Source organism: Palaemon carinicauda, chromosome 8 (assembly GCF_036898095.1).
Source record: "Palaemon carinicauda isolate YSFRI2023 chromosome 8, ASM3689809v2, whole genome shotgun sequence".
Taxonomy (NCBI): domain Eukaryota; kingdom Metazoa; phylum Arthropoda; class Malacostraca; order Decapoda; family Palaemonidae; genus Palaemon; species Palaemon carinicauda.
Genome location: NC_090732.1, coordinates 57,144,577 through 57,152,068, shown reverse-complemented (window position 1 = coordinate 57,152,068; position 7,492 = coordinate 57,144,577). Strand labels below are relative to the sequence as shown.

At 29.6% G+C, this 7,492-nt stretch overlaps 1 protein-coding gene across 8 annotated transcripts in view; it reads left to right on the top strand.

The window, feature by feature from the left end:
- LOC137645738 (muscle calcium channel subunit alpha-1-like) overlaps nucleotides 1-7,492 on the top strand; it is a 1,524,573-nt gene that overhangs the window by 1,434,430 nt on the left and 82,651 nt on the right. The gene's annotated exons all lie outside the window — the stretch shown is intronic.

The following is a 7,492-nucleotide window of genomic DNA, read 5'->3' as shown; positions in this document are numbered from 1 at the left end:
AATTGTCCGCAGGATATTATATGAGTGAGAAGCGCTATTTTGCCACAGAGGACACGTAACCTTACGAGGTTTTTCATAATTTCCAGGTTTTTTAGATAGTTGCTTGTAAGTGTTTTCAATTACTGTTGCTTTTCATTGCTGTAATTTTGCAACTACTCGGCCATTTATATCAATAAACAGCAAAGGAAAAAATAATGATAAAATAATCAGGTCATGTTCATGGTAACAACACCTGCGATTGTGTTCCTTCCTAAAACCTTCCTCAAAATGAAGTTGACATGTGACGAAAGTTATCCTCCCCGACAACATAGATTATTTCTGTAACTCAAGGTGGCTACCATAATTGACAAATGTAAATGGACACTATAAATATTGTCCTTTAAGGAAATTACTATAAGACAAAGCGTAACTGTGTGCTCACTATTATTAAAGAAATACAACAAACACAATACATATCGGTGCATGAACCAAAAGTAACTTGGAATAAGATACATCAGCACGTATCATATTTTACTTTTTACAACAACTATTATTACATTCTTAGCTATCGACAAGATAAATATAAATACATGGGATTTTATCAAATAGAGATTCCATTAGTTGAGCCTTGACCGTGAACGTGTTATAATTAGAAAAGGGTTAGTCGTCAAATATTAAAAGTTCAATGAAAAAATAACTTTAAGGAGGATTCTATTTGATTGCCCCATTGAAGAGAGATCGTATCTGTTCACGTGAACTTAGGACGAGTCATGCATTAATATATTTATTTTCCATTGTTTTTAATAGAGGCGTAGATGACAATAGACTTAATAATTTTCAGATCAAACGATTCAATATCAACCACAAAAGCTTTTACGGTGTTTTTTAGGTTTATATTTGTTTTTCAAATTTTGTAACATCGTTCACATATAATTCCTAAGGACGTGGAAGACTTTCAAAGCACGGGCTAGGTTGTCCAACATTTGCTGATTTTATCGATGTTTCAATTTAAAACATCATCCACTAATAAAGATTTCACTGCATTGCAGTGATGTAAAAGTCCCACGCTCGTGAAATATTGCTCGAAATTTTCTACACCATTATCATCGACTATGGGCAGCTCTAAATAACACTGCCTTACTACCGACAGTTCCCGTAGACAGAAAAGTATTTTTGTAAATCTAAAGTAAAAAGCTACATCTAGTCCAAAACCTCGTGTAGAAAAAAAGTGAGTATGGTGCTTTTCTATCAATATGTAAAAATATGCAAAATATCTGTTAAATCGATGATCGTTTCATTGCTTCACGTGTTTAGATTCATCCAGGGTAACAAATTACAGGTTAAAACACCTGTTACTTCTGATAACTGTTATGATCTACAATGAATTTTATTTAGTGTACACTTAGAAATTATATTTCTGTTATGAGAATCTATGAGTTCTAAAAATGAGCACGGACATTTTGCTTACAAAACCATATTGCTGCTATATAAGATAATTGCGAAAGACAGCAGAATGCAAACTGGAGTGAATAAATTTATGAAATTTGTGTCATATGGCCAAAAGTACGACTTGGAAGGCCTTTCCTCGCTGAAGTGTAAGTGAGGAAAAACTCAGCAATTGCACTATGAAGTGCAAGTCGGAGAAGCTTGACAGCGAGATTAAAGAAAAGTAGCGGGTAAAGAAGTAAAGGCATACTACAAAGGCTCCTTATTTTGAAAGTGCACTGAGTGATATGCACTAATTTACATGGATGTAACGTTAGAATTATGTCTAAATAAGATTATAGCCCGTATACCTGTCCCTTATTTCTAGCAAGTTGTACTACTCTTGAAGTAGACTGCAGGGAAACACTAATCAGTTATATGTATAACGCCCGAAGAATAACGCAGATAAACTGCATTGTCAAATGCTAGAAATATTCTGATGATGGTGGCCATAGCTGAATCGTGTAAATGATAGTCCTTAACAAAACTTGAGAAATATCAGCAACAAAATGAGTGTATTGTTGGCAATGTAAGCCACACGACGACATAAGGATGTCGCTAATAGGAGTTCCTGAACTACCAGATAGAAATAAAGTGTTATAACTATTCATTACTCATATAATTAACTTAGTCCTTTCATATTCGTCACCTAATAAGCAAAGATATTTGCCAGTTGAATTATGAGTAAAAACTTGACGATGAAACAACCCGTGAGCATGAGGGGTACAATTTCTATACCACATTTGTACGTGTATGAAATATGAGCAAGGCTTGATGAATGTCTTAATTGTATGTAGAGAGATTTAATATCATGCGTGTACGGAAATGTATGCTAGGGTGTGTGTACAAATGATGTCTAAACTTAAATCACTATAAACAAATTCTTTAACATAAGTTCAATGACTTTCTAATGAAAGGTTTGTGCAATTTTCTTTTAAGATGTAATGTATACTGTAAATGGAGCATTTCTGATATACGACCTCAGGTAAGGAGAATATTCCCATACTTTCCTATGTCTTTTTCATTTGAGACTCTCTTTACACAACAATGATGAAGGATCTATCTCAGTACGGAAACATACTACAGACACAGGATAACTCAAATGGCGGCCCAATAAATATAAACATATATAAATACACATTTTTCCAATTCGCAATACATTGCTTGAATAATATAAACTCTCTCTTTCCTTATAACTTTTGTATTAAAACCAGAATTTCCATGTCACAGATGTTCCAAATCTGACTTTGAAGCTTAGATTTTATGAAAGTTCTAATGAATATTCCAGAACTTAATTTTCTATTTTAGAACAATCATATATACACGAAAGTATTAATTATCAACGAAAGATAATTCGTTGGAATACATTGAATGAAATAGATATGGTCTTTTATATTATATTTCCAACTAATAGCTATGTAAATATATATATATATATATATATATATATATATATATATATATATATATATATGGTATATATAAATATGTATATATATATATATATATATATATATATATATATATATATTTATATATGTGTGTGTATGTATGTATATATATCCATATACATACAAAGATTGTATACATACTTTAATACTTTAAATATTTTTTTCTCTTCTACCTGCATTTCTGTTGATGTGTTTAAGTATATATATATATATATATATATATATATATATATATATATATATATATGATAAAAGCATATATCTTCCTCTCCAGGTACACATGGGTTTTGTGTATATGCCTGTATTATATATATACAGTATTCGCATATATTCTAACATACTTTTAATTATGGCACATACATATGTTATGTACAATACTTATATGGGAGGGCGTGTGAACTGTGCCTGTATTCTGTTTTTAGTTTTTTTTTATAAATTTATAAAACAAATACACTATTTATAAAGAGATAGACATATTTCTATTCTTTTGAAAATTCCAACAGCAGCTTTATACGGCACAATCTTGATTTTGTCTTTTTACAGATGAGTATATATATACATATATATATATATATATATATATATATATATATATATATATATACATGTAAATGTATATATATATATATATATATATATATATATATATATATATATATATATATATATATATATATATATATATATATATATATATATATATAATATATATATATATATATATATATATATATTATATATAAATATATTATTTTTTTATATTCATAAATCTATACTATTCCATCAAATATGATAAAATTAAATCCCAACATTATTAGTGCATCTTGATATAATTGTATGAAAAAAAATATGCATGCGTGAAGTTAAAGTTTTTCTCATACCAAAGTTTTAACAATATGCTTTTTTGCTTTGTATGTCTATAAGTGAAGGTAGCTAGTGTAAAAATAGATAGATAGACACTATAGTGGTATGCTTAAGCGGAAAAAGGTAAAAGAACATTTAGCATGAGGTATTATGTAATATTTAGAGGATATAACTGAGCATGAAGTAAATATTCCACGTAGATCGAGAAAGTAGAATGCGGCATGGAAGTTGATTGAAGTAGACATGTTAAAGTTCTTATTTATCTTGAATTTAGTCTTAAGGTTATTATACATTCTGATATTATAGTTTCTTAGACATGGGAAGTTTATAACTCCCTTTATAAAAACATATTGCTAGGTATAGGTATTTGAGATCTGCTGCAAGCCATGTGATGTCATTGAAACTGCTTTTGTACTTAAATTCTCTTGTGTATCTTTTTTTCCAGATTTACATTTTATTTATATGAATTATATGAATTTTACACCATTATTAAAGCTTGCTTGTTGATTTTAACTAATCTAAATTTAAAGAGTTAGTTTGCAATCATGTTGGAATTATATGAATATGCTGTATTCCTCATTATCTTAATTTTGTCATCATGTATTGGTTTATTCTCCGACGTTATTCGTGAAATACTTGAAAATGACCTAACATATTATCATTTAGCTTTGATATCCAGCACACCAATTCTGAAGCTTCATTTTCGTTTCCAATGCGACGACGAATCACCCTTACCGAAAACTAGTTAATAACAAAACATTTAGAGTTATAGATCCAATAACCAAAAAAAAAAAAAAAATGATAAATGGAAAATATTCCATGCAACACTCAGGGACCAGTAAACATTACAGCGAGAATAAGAGTAATATGTAAATTCTCCATTAACCATAGTTTTAAATGTTACATGTCTGAGTTGCACTAAAGTAAGAAATCGCCAGATGATTTCTGTTTTTAGATATTTTGATATTTAAGGATATAGCAACTTAATAAAAATGCCCTGCTTTAAAAAGGCGGTAAACAATTCATTGGTTTGGCTGTTACCATGCAATTGTACCTTATATATCTTTGTGTATTAGGCTACGTCGACCTTGAAACTAAGTTCGTGTTATGTTTCGTTGTCTTTCGTATTGAAATGAAACATTAGTTTGATCCCCTGTTTTTTAACGGTACATTTTATGTTACTATGGCAAAACACTAGATTTGTATAATTTGGCCACTTACAGTAATACCGGATGTTTATGACAAATAGGGCTCTTTAAGCATGTCGGTAGTGAAGTATTTGGTGTAATGTCGTAGATGTCGTAATGTAAGATGCACTTTTATTCTAGGTTGGTAGATGTAAATTTATTGTGTAGTGGACATATTTGCTTCTCGGATAGTCATATAATTACATTGATAAGAAGGATTGGTGTGCCCGATGTCTTTTCAACTGTTTTGCTTATTGTGATGTATTACCTACACATCTAGGCTTAAAGTGTCATTTTTTTTAATACAAAAAAATGTAGTGAATCCTAATTGTAAATGAACTATCCTATTGATCTTAACTTAAAGGTAATTCAAATGAAATTTCAAAGTCAATGTCAGATATAAACTTCAGCAGTAAATTAATATTTGGTTCCCATCACGGTATGCTGATAATATACTGTATATACATCCAGTGGCCGTAACTTGAGATGAATAAATATGGTGTTTAATAGTCCCAGTGTATTAAAAGGTAGAGGTAAACAAGTGGCTATTTAATTAAAATTCGCAGACTGTAAACTTCACGCCAATGTTGTATCTATTAAAAAGGGAAATTCCTCTTATATCCATAATTAAAATTATGCCATTACTCCGAAAAGAGACATTCTATTAATCAACTAGGACTTGAGCCATGATTTTCTTTTGAAAATAATTACGTTTCGTTAAGATGGCAAAAATGAAAGAAATGACAATTTCCTCTACAAATTACTGTATAATTGCTCCTTTAGGATAGATTTATGAAAACATTATTTTGAGCCACTTCTTTTACAAAATATGTTGTTCCCTAATGGCCTCCGGCAATTGTCCTATATTCGATCTTGTAACAAACGTAAGATTACGTAGTAGGTTTTGATTAAAACCAAATCGCAATAAGAGACTGACCATTGAATGATAACGACATGATGCAATATTTGTCCCTCGTGAGAGGTTTATCTTAAAATGAAGCTCTGAAAGCAACATTTTCGTAAGCACCAAGGGTCCTCTTTCTGAAAAATATAACGAGAGTAATAACAATTCAAAGACTCTTCAAAACTGTTTTGAAGTGACATTTAATATTCTGAAAGTATCTTTATATTGCCATCTGCAGGTTTGTTGTGATTAGAGATCTCCGAAAGATTTTATGTGCATTCAGACAATTGGCCATATTTAGGCTTATCTGGAGCACTGGGAAACTGCGTCTGTCATTTCATTAGGCGATAATAACTAAGGTGAAACGAATCTCGGAATGAAGAAAGAATATTTTGTACCTTGCATCTAATTCAATGATCACTATTCTATTTGGTACATTGCGGAAAATAAATCAATTCAGCCAGATTTTGCCACTGTTCTGATACATTCGCTAGAAATTATAGAAAATATCTTAACGATTAATTTACAGCTGCCTTCTAATGGCCCACCAGTATTGGTAATGGCGTCTTAGTTCATTATAGTTTTCCCTGAATTTAGGAAAAAAAATACGTTTTTAAAAGAAAAAACGGGATTACAAAATCTTTACCCCAATACATGGTCATATCACATCACAATTAGCAAAACGCGTTGTATTTCAAAAATTAACTGGTATTGCTAAATATTCATGAGACTTATTTTTTTCAGAATAATACGCAAAACATTGTTTTGCACATTGAAAATCTTTGTACCTTTTTTGTTTAATTTTCTACTTTGTTTTGACAAACATCATCTTTCCTTCTATTAACAGTAGGTTTCGCTTTTTTCTCCCTTGTGTATATATCTATACTGTTGAATTTCATGCATATGCATATATATATATATATATATAAATATATATACATATACATATATATATATATATATATATATATATATATATATGTATATATATATATATATGTATATGTATATATATACATATATATACAGTATATATATATATATATATATATATATATATATATATATATATATATATATATATATATATATATATATATATATATATATATATATGTGTGTATCAAATATATAGAGTAACCTATGAAATATCTTTTTGAGTTAGATTAAGTATTTCTTTTCATAATTCACATCAGAATACTTTAAATTATTATCTTTTTTACCTTCTAATCAATATTTTCTTTTCCTACCTAAATTACTTGGCTATCATTTTCAAAAGGTAACTGTTCAGTTGCATCCACATTTTGTCACCTTCTCCCCACTCAATTCACACGAATTCATGGTGACAAAATAAACCTTTTTAATAATGAGTTTTTCCGCAATGCCTTCCTATTCAAGAGCCTCTACTGACAGCTTCTCGTTAAGATATTCTCGTTAGTTTATACAAGTGATTTTTTTTTTCAAATATATAGTGCTAATTTTTCACTTGCATAATAGAATTCCATTTGTGAGCATCTCTCTCTCTCTCTCTCTCTCTCTCTCTCTCTCTCTCTCTCTCTCTCTCTCTCTCTCTACAGTCGTATGTTCATTAGAACTGTCCTAATGATAGGACTTGAATATTT